The sequence below is a fragment of the Pithys albifrons genome, chromosome 12 (genome assembly GCF_047495875.1).
Source record: "Pithys albifrons albifrons isolate INPA30051 chromosome 12, PitAlb_v1, whole genome shotgun sequence".
Taxonomy (NCBI): domain Eukaryota; kingdom Metazoa; phylum Chordata; class Aves; order Passeriformes; family Thamnophilidae; genus Pithys; species Pithys albifrons.
In genome coordinates this window covers 8,667,256-8,686,520 of record NC_092469.1, presented here as the reverse complement: position 1 = coordinate 8,686,520, position 19,265 = coordinate 8,667,256, and the positions used below count along the sequence as shown (strand labels likewise).

Genomic DNA, 19,265 nt, shown 5'->3' with positions numbered 1-19,265 from the left:
TACATCCCAGTGCCATTTCCTCAGTTGTTGTGAACAGCAGATACACTTGCTCAAGACAAGGATTATTTGGATTACTAGGACTTTGAAGAAACACATTCATATTTCTTCTTCTCCCATTTTATTTTAATTTTTTCACATGACCGTACACAGCACAGCTGAATTCTTTTGGCCATGTTTTCAAGATCATGTAAAGTTTCTGGATAGTTATGAAGACATTTAATAACTTTAGGGGCAAACTTAGGGTGGAAGGATGCTGTTGTCCGAAAAAAATAAGATGCCTATGATAGGTTGCTTTGTTTTGTTTTGTCTTTGTTTGTTTGTTTGTTTGTTTTTTTGAAAATAATTGGAATGTCACAGGGTCAAAGTGGTCCAGTGTTATCTGGTGATGGTCATGTTAAGTTCCATCAGTGTAGGGTTTTTCGTGCATAACCTGTTCTGGTTCCATGATAAAATTTTTCTACTTAAAATATTTTATTTTATTAAAGATACAGTAAAAAATCCATTTAAAGCATTAAAACTTAACATATCAAGTAAGGCATTTGTTTGAATAATATCTGTTACTATTTTCTTTTGAAATGGTAGATGGTTTGATGAAGAAACCATCTCCCCTCTGTCTACAAAAAGTCTTTGAAATGGTACTGAAGATTTGAATGCTTGTCCTGAGAAGTGGGAAAGGAAATAGTTGAACTACTCTGTAACTGTTTTAAGACAAAACAAATAAAATGTTTACAAAAATGTGTGCAGCAGAGTATCAAACACAAATACAGTTTTTGTTTCTGACAGTTTTGTGTCTTTTATGTCAGACATGGTCATAGTATAAGGTAGCATTGGCTTCTTAGAAACCAGGCAAAGTGATGCTCCGGTTCCCTGGTCAATTAGTCAGTACCCACAGGTTTGGTCTTGACTGCTTTATGCTCATAACAGTGGTAATGCAGCCAAATCCCCTTGGTTATGCTTCAGCAGCTGCACAGATCAACTGCAGATTGGTAATTTTTGTTTAATTTTTCAGCATGTTTTTAATGTTCTCTTACTGTAATGTGTTTTGAATGAAGTTGAAGATGTTGCAAATACAATGTTGGGGTGTTGTTTGTAAAGTGAAATAATTAGGAGGTGCTCTAAATGGTGCTGTTAATGTCAGCATATTCCAAAGAAGGCAGGCTGTTCATTCACTTAATTTGACGCTGTGTGAATATATTTTATATTTTCCAAATGTATCTGTCACATCCTACTTTAATGGTGACAGCATATCATACCACACTGTGTTTCTGTCTCACTGTATCTACACTAGTGTCTAATGAATGCTTCTGCACAAAGGCTGTTGTACACAGCACAGCTGAGTGAGTTCCTGTCTGACTCAGATGCTTTTCACTGAGCCCTTTACCTCTGAAGTTTATGGAAATTTCCCTCCTGTTACCCTGTGGCCAGGTTGGACTAACCCTCTCTCTGTTCTCAGGGGCAGAGGAAGATGGCAAGACACTTCTTTCTACAGCTGTACAGCAGCAGGAAAATGGTTTTGCAAGCTTGGAGCAAAGGGAGTGTTACATGGTAGGAAGCACTAAGCACTTTTGAGCAAGCAAGGTAAGCCCTGGCCACAGGTGACCACCACTTGTAGCAGAGTTTTAAACCCTTTGCCACAGCAGTTCATGTCTTTGCCCACACCAGTAATGTGCTGCAGAAGTACAGTCCTTTATATCTTGAGACATATTTTGTATATTCCTTCTGTTGCAGTTGCTCATTTTCTGAGTTTCCCCTACAAGTTTTTCAGCTTTTCAGTTTTAACTGCTTTAGTAATCTTGTTTCTCATAAGGCCCAGTACTTGAGCCTTGCCAGTCAGAAGGAGAGCCTCTTTGCTGTGCTGGCTTGGGCTGGGCCTGCCTCTGTGTGTCGACTTCCTGTCATCTTGGAGATTAACTTAAAATAATTCTTGCCTTTAGCAGCCCTTCCCAGTTTTTTCCACTACCTTTATAGCTTGTTCGTGCTGTGCTTTTGCTTTTCTAACTTATTTTTTTTCTCGTTTAGAAGAACCCTGTTGATATACAGTATTAGGCTCTCTGCTGGAGAGCGGTAATACGTTAATTCTGGCTGAAGTACTGGCTACCCACATCTCTGATTGGTTCCTCAGGAAAGGATGGAGATAGATACCAATATATCTAGTTACTCTGTTGGGAAGCCTACCGTTTTGCAAAACACTTAAGAATGTGCTTGATGTGAAAAATATGTTCATCCAGTTGAAAGCAACAAGGTGCTTCATGTTCTCAAAGTTAAAGCACTTAAGCATAAGCTTTCCAGCCATGTATGCCTTCAGGCTAGATAACAGAAGTACAAGAGTTGTTTTATATCTAAACCAGCAGATAAAAGTGGCCTTTTGAAAACTGGAACAATCCTTTAGAAGGAATCACAAGCAACAATCAGCTGCTTTTAAGGTGGATGGCAAATGTATGTTTGTGAAGAAGGATGTGGAGGCTGGTTCTGTACTTACTTATAAGCCCAAGTTAGCAAGTTTGTTTCTTTGATTAATAAGTTACTTCATAAAATATTGTTGGCCCTGACTGGCTTACTGCTATGTTGTGAAATGCAGTAGCAAAAATCATGAAAAAAGTTGCTCTGCATTGTAAAGTTATGCAATAGTTGAAGTTTAGTTTCTGTCTCTGTTTTACCAAGGAAGTAAATTGTACCTGTTTCTTTGGCTGGCGTGGGTCAACTTGCTATCCATGCAGGATGGGACAACAAGTTTTCCCTCTCCCAGTTATGCATGACATAAGAGTCCAGGAGAATTATCCTACTGGTAGCTCCTTAAGTAAGCATCCATCTAGGCTCATGACTGAGCATGAAGTTTCCGGTGGTTCAGAGTTAAATGTTACAAGGGAATAAAATTCTTCTCACTAAATGATAGTCAAAACACAGTAGGAGGTATTTTGTCCAGGCAATACAAGCTATTGTCCTATCCTTGTCCAGAAGCCTAATACATCAAACAGAAGATGTCTTCCTTACATTCTAGCTAAATCAATGTTATTTCTTCCAGAATACTTCTGCTTCCATTTCTAGAGATAAAAAAAACATAGCTCACTGTCAGTAGATAATTCCTTCTCTTGGGCTTTCTGTCCTTGACCAGTAGAAGTTTTTATTTTTCTTAGACAAGGAAGCCTTTCTTTATCCCTGGAAGATTAAATTGCCTTTCTGGTAGATCTGCCTTACTGAAGAAACAGAGGAGGAAGAGCAGATAGGGAAGAAATAGAAAAGAAGATAATTTCAGGGTATCTTTATTGTCTCCTATTGTTAGGATGTCAGTTACTATCATACCTCACCTATACCTCAAACTTGTCATAGCTTGAGGTATTTCTTTTTTTTTTCTCTTTCTACCTAGTGGAAAATATACCAGTTATCCATATGAAATCTTTTTTATTACATCTTTAAAGTATGGCCATAATGCTCAGAGGGATTTACTTTTTAAGATCCTACTAAAAATGCTGAATATTAAAAGATCATAGTTTTTTAAAATCCAATTGTGCATTCAGTGGGAATAATTGAAGAAAGTAATGGGCTTTTCAGCTTTTTTAGTTTGCACAGCTCTTGTTTTAAGTGCTGTTATCTCACACGACAGAATGGTCAAGAACAGTAGATTAAACAGTGTATGTGTAGGCTCTGATTTAACTGTAACACTCCTTTTGATGAATGCAGAGTGCATTTAGGTACTGCAAACATCGATTTTCCAAAATGGTGTTTAGGAGTAGAAAGAAGGTTAATGAACAGAGAAAAATCCAAATTTCTCCTCTAATTGACCAAAAGGCCTGTTGGGGGGTCAGTGAGGCTGCACACAGGTGGGGCACACAGGCTGTAGTGGGGACCTTGGGTGGGGGGTCATTATTGATGGCTCTGATTGCTGACAGACAGCTGCTGTCTGATGGCTTTTGTCTTCACAGTGATCAGACCTCCAAATGACCAAGGAAGGAGGGAAGCACTTACTCATAAAATATATCAACTTACAGCCTTTAGACACAGATCTTCCCTTTCCTTGGTGATGTGGGAACAAGAACTGACTTATGTTCCTTAGAGCCCAGATATTTTTCCCTGCCTTGGAAGGACAGTGCAGGTCCATCCCTAGGTGCTGGTAGTGCTTGTGTGACCTTCTGAGGGCAGCCACTGCCCCAAGTGATTTCTTTCAAGCTTCAGCCTTGACTGTGGCCAGAAAAAGTTTGTCAAAAGGGCTCCCAGCTCTCACTGGGAACAGAAGACAGAGGGAAGATAATGAATAGAGCTAAAAGGTGAAAGGTGTCTGCTAGTTCAGCTCTCCCTTGGTCAAGTTCTCCCTCCTTGATCTACCTAATTCTTACGTAGAGTCAGTCCTCTATTTCCTTTCAATTAGAGCTCCATTCACCTTTTCTGTCCCTTCCAGCTCGTGAATTTTAATCCTTTCTTAAGTCTGTTTCACTTGTATTTCTTCTTTGCTTTCATGACTCAGGACTTTTTTGCTCATTTCCTTCATGCTATGTCATTTCTTCTGGCTGGAACAGTGTCCTCCTTTTCTGAAAGGAAACATCAGTCCTGCTGGAGGATTAAAGGAGATTTTAAAATAAATTCATAGGGAGTCTCAAGCCCTTGCAAAAACTGGAAGAAAATGGCAGTGAACTTCAATTCTAGTGAGGTTTATTCCTGTGCAGTATAATGTAATTCATAATGTTATCAATGTCTATAAAAGCATAAAGAAAAGGCAGCAGTAGGAGTTGCAGAAAAAGAAAAAATCACAAGCCTTGTAAAAGATATAAAATTAAACTTCAAAATAGTGTAGATGAGAAGAAAGGGTGAGAACCATGAATTGCAGACTATTGTGGTAAAAACAACACTGGAAATAGCTAAAAGTGAAGCCAAAGATGGAAGAAGACCCCACAAACCAGCAAAAAAAAAATTCCATCTAAACCAGTTTTAGCTGCATAGGTTAGAAGCTGAAGAGGAAGGGAAGTTTAAACAGTTTTTATTTATGTTAGATGCAGGAAGAAGAAATGTTCCCAACTTTCCTCTGGGTAAAGGGGACCAGGCAAGCACCGTCAGTTTGACTGTATTGCTGAGACAGTGTCTAAAAATAATCTCCCAGCTGTCTCCCCAAACTTCCTCTCTATCTTTAAATAACAACAACAACAACAACAAAAAACAACTGACAAACCCACCACAAAATATAAATCTCGGAAATGAGCCACCAAAATGACAGATTCTTCTTTAAACTTACTCTTAGAGGTTAGATCACAAATTCTCTTCTGCTATAATGCATGTGATTAAAACAATAAGTATTCCCTTCCATACCACCTTGAAAAGCAAAAAATTCAGTGGAGAACTATATCAATAAGGTGTTTCATGCCTACTCTAAGTTAACATGCATTCCATACCAATTGCAGCTGCTACTAGAGGGAAAATATTTGGATAACCTGTCAAATTTCCCCCAGTGGAAACGTTTCTGCCTCCAATGAGGACCTATGACTTGTGGCATGGGGACAGTGCCTTGAAGACTTATAGCCCTTGCTTGACATAAAAGCAGAAATTAATGAGATTTTGATAAGAGAACATCAAAAAGATAATGATAAGTTGCATCAAGAGATGCACTGCATGTAGTTTCTTTGTCATAGGCATGGTTGCTGCTATTTTGTCCCAAAGACTCTTTTCAGCCTATTGAAATCTGCCTAACTTGATTGACTGATTGATTGAAGCAAATGTTGATTTCCATCCATTCTCATGTGTAGGAATCTTTGCTTCATTGCATATTAAAAGTGTTCCCTTGAAAGTTCTACCCAAACCTGTGCAGCACTATGGATTTGTACATTTGAAGCAGGGAATGATTCTTCCAATTACACAGCTAAACAACTAATGAAATGGGTCAATCTTTCCTTGTGACTTGTAAGAGAAAGTTTCCCTCTTCCCAGTTGACTAAATTGTTTTGGGAAGTGATGAAGAAAACTCGGACAAAATGTTAGAGTTTTAATTTTATTAGCATCTCAGGCTGTTCCCACGTCAGAGTTGTTAATTCTACGTGGGCCTAACAACGCCTGCTTTATTCTTTTGTTAGTAAAATGTTAGGTGCATAAGGCTAGTGCATGTTACCAATATTAGGGCATTTGAGACTTTTTCCCTTGTCAAATAAGCAAATTCCTGGTTTGGCTTTTCAAAACTCAGATGTTTAATTTTGCCATTTTGTTTTCACAATGCTGTTTAAGAAATCCAATTGTTTTGAATTGAGTTAGTTCTAAATGTTGTTCTGCAGAAACAGGGAAAGTGAGGATATCTATCCCAGGCTAGAAAAGTAAAGAACTAGATCTGTAACCATTCCCTGATAGGCCCTGGTGTCTGTCAGATCTGTGTTTTCAATCCCACAGCCCCCTGATATGATTCTCAGCTCTTACGTGATAACACTTGCTAATAGGAACTGCCCTTGCAGAATTCTGCTAACCATAACAAGGTGCACATTGTATAAGAATAAAACCAGCTCAGCTTTATTATGTGACTTGCATGCCTGGTAATGAATAGAAGGAAGGCACACACCTTCATGAACAGAGAAATTTAATATAGTCTCTTCCTGGAGTGGCACCAGTGGGACTGAAAGTTTATTTCAGCATTCCAAGGGCAATAAAAATCTAAATTTAAACTCAAAATGTACTCAAAAGAGTACCCAGAGGCTATGTACTGTTCAAACTTTGTTTAGGTCATAACTGCTTATGTAAAGTTAGTTTATACCAGCTAGTTAGGGTTTATGGTTTTGAGCAGTATCTCTATTACTAGGAAAGACATAGCAAGTGCAGTGGTTGCATCTGAAAATTCTGCTCTCCTTTACATTGCATTTAATTCAGCTGCTTACTGCTTAGTGCACAGCTATGTGCAGAGTTCTGTAGCTCTTCACCTTCATTGTGCAGATTTCTGTATACCTATTCCCATCCATTCCCATAGTTAGACATCTCAGATATTTTGGTTTTAAGGTAAATATGAAAGTGAGAGGTGAAGAAGATTCCAGCTGAAGGTTGGCTATAGCAGGTAAACTCCTGCTAACTGTAAATGCAGATTGGAAACACTGGTTATAAACAGTAACCAGATGTTAGTCAGGGGGCTCTTAGTTCAGAGTTTTGCTGGTCCACTGGTGGTTTGTTCAAACTGCTTCTAGCTTTAAAAGAGGGGATGATGAGAAGAGAAACTCAGATACTATGTCTGCAGTGTGGATCAACTGGAGCTTTTCTGAAGTCACGTGAATGATCTGGTGGCAAGGACATCTGTGAATCACAGAATGGCTCAGGTGGGAAGACACCCCAGTGGGTCATCTGGTCTCACTTCTCTGCTCAAGCAGAGTCATCCCAGAGCACATAGCACAGGGTTGTGTCCAGATGGTTCTGGAATATCTCGTCTAGGAGACTCCACACCCTCTCTGGGCAATCTGTTCCAGTGCTTGGTCACTGCACAGTAAAGAAGTTTATCATGTTCAGATAGAACTTCCTGTGCATCGGTTTCTGCCCTTTGTCTCTTGTCCTATTGCTCTGGAGCCCTGGGAAGAGCCTTGTCCATCCTCCGACACCCTCTCTTCAGATCCTGGCAGACACTGATGAGGTCCCCTCTCAGCCACCTCTTCTCAAGTCTGTCAAGCACTGAAAAGGCTTCTGAAAAGGCTGTGACTGTTGGATTTAGCCACCAGAAAGGGGAAGTGGGGGTTGGAGGGGTGTGTGAGAGGGTAGTTTTGGTGAGAAAGCCTGAGGGGAAGCAGTGTTCTTGTTTAGAGCCATGTTCCATTCCTGCATCCTGCTTACACACAGGAACACAACGAGGCTTCCATGGAGCCAGCAGGCAGGAAGTGAAGAACAGGGTTCAACAGTGCTGAGCTCAATGGCACAAATGCTTTCTCCATTGTGGCTTGTGAAGTTTGTCAGCCTCATTTTGCAGAACTGAATGTTTCACATTTTTTTGGAGCAGATATCAATGTGAGTGGCCATGGGATGTGAAAAGTGCTGGCTCTCTGACTTCTGTGAGAGAAACTGCAAATTTCCAAGTATTTAAAATACAGTTTCTGACTGTCCCTTTGGGTAATCATTAAAGTTACCAGTTGTGTTTGTTTGCTCTCAGTTTGTTCATTCTTTGAAATAGTCCTGCTGTGGGAAGCATGACCAACACTTTAGGTATTTGTTATCACAAAGATTGAAGAAAACTACATTACATAAAAATACTTCTTGTTATTCAGGAAAGGTCAAAAAAAGTTTCAGTATGTTGGAAGACTAATATGCATAAGATGTAATCTCCAAAACTGTCAGTCTCTAAAACTATGAATAAATACACAAAAAAACCAGCTGAAGAGAAACCTTTGCCAAGATATATTTATGAATCACCTTATATAAGTCTCCTGATAAAGGTTCCAACCTCTTTTTGTTTCTTCTGCATCTTAATTACCAGTCCCTCTTTTCTATCAGCTACTGTCAATTTTACCTGCTTTCCAAGATCTACTCAAGAACTCCTTTCATCTTTTGATATCTGCTTCACCATGACTACTGCATACTTCTGATTTCCTACACTTTTTGCCTTCACTGGCATCCAGCCATTAGCATTGTTAATTTTTTCTCAGTCCCATAGTAATGTTATAATAATCATAGTGTCCAGTCTAGCCCTTTGTTTGTGCACAGAAATTCCCACGAGTCAGTTCTCTTTTGGTGAGCAGACACACCGACCTCCTTTGATGTCTGTTGTTGTCCAGGCTTCCAACTGTCGGAGCCAAAGCTGACTCAGCTTTCCTGAAAACACCACATAATTTCTTCTTTTCCTTGATTATCCTACTTCACACATACTATAGTCATAGTTTTCTTGTTAGTTTTATTACATCCATTTTATAAGATTGTTTGTCTTCACGAAGATGGCTTTCCAGCAATGAGCTAATGTTAGCTATTCCTAAAATGCATGCATGCATGTTGCAACAGCACTTGACACCGTGATCTTAAAAGGTAAATATTTATTACTCAGTAGAACTGTTACTTTTAACCATGCTAGAGCCTCTTGAACAAAATGTTGCTGCATTGGATTGTATTCAGATTGGACAAACATCTAGATGTTTTTAATTATTCCCAAGTTTATTTAGTTATTTATGAGAAAACAAGATTTTTGTTTCTCTTAGTTTCTTTTACTTGTGTTATTTTTGCTCTGACCTTAATAGTCTGAGAAAATACAAATTTTCAAAGCAGATGAAACATCAGTTACAGCCTAAGAGGCTTCTCTGGGACAAAGCTGTTTCCTCTAACTCACTGGAGACATTGCTTCAGGGAACAAAAAATATTTTTTTCTCTGTGACACTTCATTGTTTGGCTTCCTTGAAAGACCCAGTTAAGGAGCTGGTTGCTTCTGATGGCAATAGGAGTTGCTGCAAACTGAATGAAGTATCTGACTGTGGTTCTTGGATATGTGACATAAATTATAGCATGGAGAGCTTTTCTGTTAAACAACTTCACTCATTTGCTTTGCAAAGGCACCTAAACAATTGTATACTGGCAATTTAAGGCTTTTGGTGTCATAATCAAGTACTCATTTATTTTCACCTGCATGACTTATAAGTATTTGCATGAAATCCAACTTTCTGGGTTTCTTCATAGTTGTTGTGTAGTCTTTATGTTCTCCATAATCTCACTGATTTATTTTTACTCACGGGACCAACAGCTGCAGCTCCCCTTCTCTTTGGATTTACTACACAAGAGTGGACACTAACAAGAACACTGTACAAATGCAGCTGTATGCCCAAGAAGGACACACAGACTGGCAAAGGCCTGGGGAATTGTCCTATGAGCCTCATGCATGTTTTACCAAGACTTCATGACACCTTTTGGTTTCATGCGGACATGGTGTGGTGTGCGATGCTACAAACTCGGGCCCCAGGAATTGTACAGAGAAGATGAGGTTAGTTATTACTTGCCATTAAAAATCACTGAGCTGCTAGAAAAAGAAGTATATTCAGTTTAGTATCTTTTCCCTTCTCTCAAATAATATTATAGTAATTAAATTTTAATATGTAAGTTCTTTGTAGGTCATTAGTCATATAACTCTGCATATATGTGCCTGCTTTGGCAAACAGTTCAGTCCATAATCTCATAACGTTGAATTCCACCTGGCAGTTTTATTTGAACTTAATTTCTTTTTCTTCTAATGCTGTTACCCCAAGAGTTATGAGGCAGGCATCAGCTGACAGCACCAGGGGAAGGATAGGTATTGGCAATGGCATAAAAGCAAAAGGGGAGGAAAAAGAATAGCTATTGTAGCATTTATCAGTATTCTATTAATAGTCTTCTCAGACACAATTGTGAAATAAAACAGACATTCATACTGCAATTTCTTGCAAAGGTTGAAGCTATTCATCTGCATGGTTACAAGACAGAAGTCTAAAGCTTTCAGATATTATAGCTGTTTCAATGTACTGTTGTAATCAGAAGAAACACCTTAAAAAAACCATTGCCTTAGGTGTAAATATTCCACCCCATTCTCTTTGGAAGGAATACAGACAGAGACAGCCAACCTTCCTGGAGTGCTTTTTAAAATAGCGTCTTTACATGTTAAAACAAAACTATAGCCAGATATTCCAAGCAGGTAACAGAGGCAAGAAGCTTTCAGTTTAGGGCTTGATTGACTACCCATTGAAGTGTACAGGAAGCCTCTTGCTGTTTTCCATGGGCTTTTTTATTGTTTTAGTGGGTGTAACCAGGTACAGATATGCTCCACAAGAGCTTTTGTTCCTTTTTACTGTAGAAGAGTCTTGACCAAGTGTAGGAAAGGTGCTCAGACAGCTGTCAGGTCTGTGAGTTCAGAAACACACCAGACATACTGCTCTGTGAATGTTCAGAATATCCACGGAGACCTTTGTAACTCTGGATCCAGGGAGCAGCTGTGCTCTTACCCATGTCCTATTTCAGTGCCCTTACTGAACATACACTTTTTAGGCTGAAATAGAAATGGACTTTTAGGGGAGGGCAGTTCAGCTCCTGGGCTGGTTTCAGACCATGTAACTCTGCTATCTTAAGGCACCTGCATTAGGAGCTGGGGAGCTTCCTCGTGTAGAGACCATCCAACTCGGCCTCTGCAGGTGTCTCATTCTTTCTCCTTGATGTTAACACTGTTTCTAGGGCAGCTCTTTCTTAATTAGGGACCTCACCTAAGTGTGGTCTGTTAGGGGAATGGCATTGGGCTTTGTTGCATATAAACAGCCAAACTTGTGAAACCTAAGCCAGGGAGAATAAAACTAAAAAAAAAGAAAAAAGAAAAGTAAAGCAAAAAGAAAGAAAAAAAGCCCCAAACCAAACAAACAACCTACACTAAAAAACCAAAACCACAAAGAAATGGGTCAGGCACTCGGGTTGGCATTAGCAAACTTGTAACCTATTGCTACTTTTCTGTTGGAGTCACTACTCCTACAAACTGAAACAAAGTCAACATTTTATATCAAGCTGATACCCTCAGGTTTTGTCCAAGGTCTTATTAAAAAGAGCTCACTTCCTCCTTTGTTACAATGTGATTGTTAAGCAAGGAGAAAGAATTACAGTGAACAATACAGATTTCAAGCGGTCCAAAATACTCTTCAGAATGTGCTGTGGTTACCCAACAGTTTTCTCAAGAAAAACAGGGAATTAATTAAACATTTAAATCCTTTTCATGTACTCAAATATTTCATTCTTGTGTTAGTGAAGTCAGTCAGTCTGGTTTAAGATGTGTAGAGAGGATTAAAAATTAACCCCCTGACCACCATTCTGAATTGCAAAAAGGAGCTATTAGTTTAAATTCTAGTTGAGAAAATGAACTAGCTATTTTACTTACTTAGAAAAGCTGTATTTTCCTACAAATGTTTAAAGTAATGAGTTTGTTCTTTTGAGAAATACTGTATTCTGAAATTAAAACTGCCATTTAATTTTCATTTGGAATATTTAATTGTTGCAGTTGTAGAACAGAGGTAGTTAACTGGGATCCATGATAAAACCTGTTTAGTCAAAATATTAGAACACTGAAGTGAGTTCAGATTTCATTAGAGGGCACTTGCCACATTCAAGATCATTGGCAGAGAAAGGAAGAATCAAAAATAAGTAATACTTTATCAGTATTCCCAGCTGATTTAGGTATTACTATTCTATGTATTTTAAATAATTTGTTCTTCTGTAGTCAGTTGTGTATGTTTAGATTTATGTAAGCTGAGTAAGAACATTTAAAGAAAGTGCTGCTTTCAGGTGGGATGGTTTTCCATGCTTAAAAGTTATGTGTGATAATTGAATAGCATTTTTAAGGACAAGCAGTATTTGGTAACTCTGTAATAATTACACTAATGTCTCCTACTTTTCACCCTTCTCACTAGCCAGCCCTTGAAAAGAAATATTTTGTGTGCACGTTTCTGTTGTCTGCCTGGTGTCGGAAAATGCATGTAAAATGCTACCAAGTCTGACACCTACTTTGTCTCCAGTGTTTTCCTTGAGTAAATGACTTCCCAGCTGCATGGAAATGGAAAAGTGCCTCCTGTTTCAAACAAAAGTTTCAGCTTTCTGGAGGTTATTCCTGAAGTCAGTGAAAGGGAATCTAACTGGACTTGTTTTATGTGAGATGAACTGGCATAACAAAGTCTGAGACCTTAACTTAGCTCTCTTTGCTTTTTTTTTTTTTTGGTCAAAATATGAACAAAATATGTAGATGAAATGAAATTAACCCCTCCACCCCCTGATTCATGTATTAGAGATTTTGTCAGGCACTTGTTTTCATCCAGTTTTATGTACAACATTGAGGTTTCCACTCTCAAAGTTCTAAGAGCAAGTTTTTGCCTCTTTGATAGCTGAAGTAAAGTAAAAGGGGACACTGTTCTAATTATGAATGAAGAAAAAAATTAACATTAAAAAGGTGAAATAGAAACCCAGTTACAAGACAGGAAGCTTTGTTGAATACACTTTTGTATTGCAATATTGTAGGAAAATCACTCACTAAAGATTTTTTTAAACAGAAGCATATGAATATAATTCCCTTTTTTGACACGCTTTACCTTTGCAAAGTTCCTGGGCTGTTGACAGGTACAACAAGACATGTGCTACACTTACATGCTATTAGTGCAGCAGGCTTTGAAAAATGTCCAATGCATTGGCATATCTGACAATTTAGGGTATTAGTTAACAGTGGGACTCTGTAAATAGAGTGAATTTTAGCTCCAACTGCTGACTTGAGCATTCAGTCAACATCTGCAGTACAGGGCTGAACAACAAATAATGACATTTGATGCTACAGAGATGGAAGATGGCATTATACAGTGTGTATGGTTCAGCCTTAGAGCAATGGTAATTGCAATGTATTGAAGTTTTGCATTGTAATAAAAATAGAGACCATTAGTGGATACCATTTATGTCATTAGTATTTAGTGGCTGTGTGTTGCAGCTTTTTTAGTGCTCATAAAACTGTCTCTGCTTGCAGATATGTGACAGCAATGATATAAATTTAAATGTTTAGAAATCCATAAGACATAAAATATAGATAGTAAATAGGGGTATAACATTATAGACAGAACCTTAATAATTTGGCACACAAATGTTTATATATTTGCATGTCTAGTGCAGAAATTAGCATAATGGTGTTCATGTTTATACTACAGAATAACTTGATTAAACAAAGAATAACAAATTAGTTAAAACTGAGGCAATTCATGCAAAAGCAACAGAGAATACTTCCAAGTCCCCAGGAATTTGTGAAATTCAGGAATTTGTGATGTTGGAAGGTACTTCCTCTACATACATCTGGTGGGAGGTTGATTTTTCTCTTTATAGACTTTTAACTAGTTACAGCACCTCTTCCACTGACTGGCATTAGGGTTCTTAAGCTGTCATTAAGAAGTGATTATGTTAATTAACCAATAAAAAAAAATAAGGTTGTTAGGGAACGCTAAATAGAGATTGGCTGGCACTAATTTAACAGTAACGGAGCCCACCAGCACAGGGAATGTTGTATGATCTCCAGCCTGAAACAGCAATGTCTTCTCAGAAATGTGGAGTCTGCTGTGAGGGCAGTGAAGGATCTGACTGAGGAAAGACTTCTTTTGAGGATGTGGTGGGAAGGAGTCCAGGAATATAGGATAGAAGGATTTCCCTAAATTCCAAGCATTATACATGAGACTACTGTGTGAGCCACAGTTTTGGCTTCCCAGTGATTTTTATTCAAGAAATTTGGAAAGCTGTTTGATTTCCATGCAGAAGATCTTTGGGAAAGCTGTCTTCTTCCTTTGATTTAAGGAATGTCACTTGGATTCTGCTTGAAGTTACTCCTAACATCTTTAAGAGGTTGCCCCCAGAGTTGATTTTTCTTTAAGAGACTCCCCTTTGTGTTTTACTGACCCTGGTTTCTGTGTCAGTGACAGATTTGAAGCAAGAGATTCTGAGACTTGTCTTCTGCACACCCCATTCCCATTGTCTTCAGCTCTGACCTTTACATCCTAGAAACACCCTAGTGGTTTGTCAGAGCTCTTGGGGGATTGGAAAATCAAATTATACAACACTGAGGGAGAACACGGAAAACTATAAAAACACTTCAGTCATTAGGAGTGAAGTGACAGGAAGCAGTGTTAGAGAATGAATCTTTCCAATTAATTTTCCTTTCAGAGCCCTTTCCCAACAATTTTAATTCTAAGCGTGTATGAATTCTTTGGCAACATTACTTGTGTCTTTCAAAAGAAAGGGAAACCTTTGATAAACCTTCTGAATCTCTTGACTTAACAACGATAACACTCTGATTGTTTTGGATTTTTGTAGTTGGGAAAGGTGATAGTGGGAATGTACATTTGCAGAAAGCTTGTGGTTTACATTAATAGTTGTTAAGGTTATAAAATGAGATGCTTTTCAGAAGCTCAAGTAATAAGCAGAAGCAAAACAAGCTTTCTGTACAGTGAATATAAATAATTCTTTTGCTCCTAGTATTTCTTACAATCTAATTCTGGAAAGTGTTAAACTGGAAATCATATTGCTCCTTTTAAAACCATACTGTTTATCTGTACAAAACAGACCAAAATGTAAATCTGTAAAATGCTTTCCATCTTCAAAGCAGCTATTTATATTCATCTAAATTCTGAAATCTTTTTGAAACTTTGGTTTTTATTTCTGATTGTGGGATTCAGTGTTCCTTCTTAGCACATTGAATACTGGAGGCTTTGAACGTACAGTATGGCCCAAAGTGATAACTTGGGCACACTCCCCTGCTGAGAGACAATTCCAAAGGAAAAGTGATTTTTTTGCTGAGGTTTTGGCTGATTTTAGAATTAAGAGAAATATTAAAGAGCATAATAAAATATTATAATTCTTCTCTACACCACTAAATTGCTTGTTACCTTATTTATCCAAATAACAGCTACCTGAGAGCAGAGGCTGCTTTCTGAAGACATTCTCTACATAGAATTGTACTAAAGCCACAAAATCATAATACAGGTGAACAGATAAGTTTTGCAGTAAAAGGTGTTATTCTTGACTGGGTCTGTGCACACTTATCAAAAGCATATGTAAGGGGAGAAGAATATTGGAATAAGAGAAATAGGCTCCCTAAAATCTATTGTGTCATGATGTAGAAGGCAGAAGACTTTGGGTCTCTGGCAAAACCTGTGTGAAGCTGAAAAAATGCCATACTTCATGGTATTTCTCTGGATTAATTGTAGTAACTAGTTACTTAAAAACCTGATACTAAATCTGAGTGTAGTGTATTCCCTTAAGCAGGCCAAGCAGGGTTAATGTTTTGAATTGGACATGAATGTTGAATTGATGGTAGTTGAAAGTACCTATAGGACTATCTAAACATATTTTTTTGATAATGTGTTTTCCTGTATTTTCTAAAATCTATTTTTTAAGTTCACTTTTGTTCTGACTGCTAGGTGATCCTTGGTATCTCACTGCTCTCTTGTCCTTCTCCTTCCTTGTATCTTGCAGGTAGACAGTGTATCATCCCAAAATCTTACAGGGCATTCAGCTTTATTAGATTACCCAAATTACCACAGGTCAGAGCTGAGATGCATTAGTGGAATTTAATAGGAAAGCTCACCCAATATAGGCTCTGCTGTTCTTACTGCTTCTTATTGCTTTCCTAAGAAGAGCGGGAGATTATTGAAAGACATAGTTATAAAATATACAGTGCAGTGCAGCCACACTCCAGTTTTATGCCAAATTAGGTCTTGAACCTGAATGAATTCAGGCATCTGCTGCAGTGCAGATTACAGTTCACGGTGTGACCTCACACATGTAGGTTGGCCTCCTCCTGGTTTGTTTAATCCATCCACAAAACTCAGAAAAACAAGTACCTCCATGAAAAAAAACAGGTATGCATCTGGGCACAACTGTCCTGGGTAAATAAATTACAAAGAAGGCAGAGGCTCAGTTGAAGGGATAATAAAGAGGAAATGTAAGTCTCTTTGTCTCCTACACACATTTATCCATAACTTAGTGGTGCACTGTGTTTACATTTATTAGGCGTGTTTAGTCTCACTGGACTTCCAGCAGAACAGATTGGGGGTCATCTTCTGTTCCTGCAATTCAGAGCATGAGAAGCACTATGTGGTTAGTCTTATTGGAGGGAACACAGGCACAGGCTTTAGTGACTTGTGAATGAATCAATAAAGCATGTTTCTCTAGGTTTCTGAATTGTCTCTTTCATTAAGAATAGAATTGGGCAGCAGAAAATCAATTTTTGTGGCAAATCAGAGGGTTTTTATCCAACCTTTGTTTAGGCTGTGGATTTCTGGAGTAAAAAAACTTCATCAAAAATATTATACAGGATTTAAACTGCAACAAGGATCATAAACAGTTTAAATGTCCTTTTTCAAAACACTTCCTTGAACTTAGAATTACATGAGACCTGATCTTTAGCAATCCCCAGAATTGACTCAAGGAGTGAAAAGTTGCTAAGCTCCCACAGCTGAGGATCGTGGCTTATGGAGTCAGTTAAAAACATATTTGGAAAGGGAAGCATTCACAAAGAAATGTTATTGTTGTTTAAGATTAATTGAGAATCAGGTCTTTGTATATCATAATTGCTTGCAGCAGCTCCTGATGAGTCAGTGTGGACTCTGCAAGAAATTCAGGTGTTGTTTAGAATCATCTAAAATAATGATTATTATATGGGTATGGAACAGGATTAAGTTTCGGCAGAGATGTGCTTCAAATTTTTTTATTTTTGCATCATCACTATATGGCTGTGAAGTTCTGAAGAAACTTACCTATGGAGATGTGGTTCATCTGAAAATTCTTTCCCTGCCTGGCACACATGGGCTTCCTTGAGTGTCGTAATACAGCGTGACTGTTCTTGTAGGACAGTATAACTTGCTTGTAGATATACAGTGTTCGAATTGGAATCTAAGCTTTTAGTACACACAGAGGCCTTTCTAGCATCCTGAGCCAGTGTTAGTTTCATGGACAGAAAAGGGCAGTGCTGCATATGCATTGCTTAATTTTTTCATAGGCTCATCAAGTAGAAATTTGTGTTTCCAGATCCTGAGGAAGCTGGAGAAACACAGATGAGCCACAGTGCTGAGCCCAGACAAAAATTAGCTGAATCTAAATCAAGAGCAGCATCAGTGGTAATACTTAGAAGTAGTCCACAGTGGAAGATTTTTAAAAATGGCAAGTGAGTGGCATTTTTTTTTCAAGATATGACTGTGATTACATGGCAGGAAATGGAAAGACTGGCAAGCAGGTTGCCCAAAAATGAGAACCATCCATCGGAGATATGAGAACATGCTCTTTGTGTTAAACTAGTCATTACTTCCCTAGGAGAGTGTCTAAAAATGGAAGGTATTTGGGTCTGCTCAGGAGGAACATTGATGTCCTTGTTTCTGAACTTTGGTGAATCCTTCATGGTACAAAGACTTGCCAAGGATGTCAACATAAGCATGCAATTGCTTGCATGTTTCTGAGTGATTTCCATAACGTTTTAAAATGGAACACCTGACCAGCAATGTGGAACTATGCTATATTCATGTCCATAGGCAGACATTTAAGTCAGTTTAAAAAAAAAAACTAAACAAAACAAAAACTGATTTTCTGTATAGAAAAATAAGTCTTTTCAGTTTAAGAGGTCATGTTAAAGTAAGAAATTAATTATTTACCCAAACTAAAATTCTTTTGTCATTTCATTGTGTGGAAACACGGACTCCCCTTGGCATTTCAGTGTTTGGAGATGGCTTTCTTACGTAGAACTCTTCATTACTTCCCAGCTCAGATTCTCAGGTTGGTATGGGTTACAATTATCACAAGAATTATTTGAATACCATAAAAATTAAATATTTTTATGGCTTATTATCATATTCTAAATACTAAATGATTCTGTCAAATAGAGAGATTTAATAGCTGACCCACAGACTGTGCACTGCCTTTTGCTTACATACTTAAGCTACTCATATTTCTAGGAAGTTATATTTTATTAATTCATTATTATTTTATTGATGTTCAATTGATGTCTTATTAAATATAAATTAGATATTTGGGAATAATAATGTAATGGATGAGGCAGGTAAGATTCCCCCAGGATAGTTTATAATGAAGCCTCAAATTGTTAATAATCCTAAACTCATAAATAAATTATTATGGGTGAGATAAATGCAAAAATACTGAAATAAGCTATGAAAATGTTAAGTGGGGATGAAGAGACACATAATCTGCTGGGAGATCTGTGTGATAACATACATTTGGGACTAAGTCATGTAAGTCAGATTCACTCTGATAAACGCGCCCCACTACTTCCAGTCCTGTAACATTTAGGGGTGTACCTACCACTCATTTCCCATTATTATGCTAAGCCACCATCTTCCCAGACATTCTGCTTTGCCTGGGAACAGTGTTAATTCACTGCGCTCGGCTGCCCTCAGGGGCACTGAGGTGCCAGGGCAGCAGCAGCCAGAGCCGCAGTGTATCCTGCTGTGGGCAGAACTGCTGGGGACAACGGGAACTTCCCCGGGCATTGTCTGTGAACTCTGCCGGGAAAGCTGGGGGGAGCTGTCTCTTTGACCACATGTAAGTATCGAGAAGGACACATCCTCTCACTTAGCTATATCTTTCATCTTTTCCATGGGAGACAGATTTCCCTGTTGTTCCTCTGTTTTTCTTGAAGAGTTAGCAAGGAGCTCATAGGTCACCCTTAGACAAGAAAAGAAAGAAAGGAGGACTTACCCCTATGTAAGGAAAGAAGGATGGAAAGAATGAGAGGATTCTGGTAGTGTATTTTCTGATTTGTTTGGGTTTTTTTCGATCCAAGTATCCCACAAAGATCTTAAGAGATCTGAACCCCCCATT

General features: G+C 38.2%; 1 long non-coding RNA gene across 1 annotated transcript in view; it reads left to right on the top strand.

Annotated features, from left to right (window-relative positions):
* Positions 1-19,265, top strand: part of LOC139677508 (uncharacterized) — a 43,912-nt gene that overhangs the window by 3,125 nt on the left and 21,522 nt on the right. The window contains exon 2 of the long non-coding RNA XR_011698878.1: positions 1,454-1,578. This is a non-coding gene — a long non-coding RNA (uncharacterized lncRNA). The remainder of the gene's footprint in view (positions 1-1,453; positions 1,579-19,265) is intronic.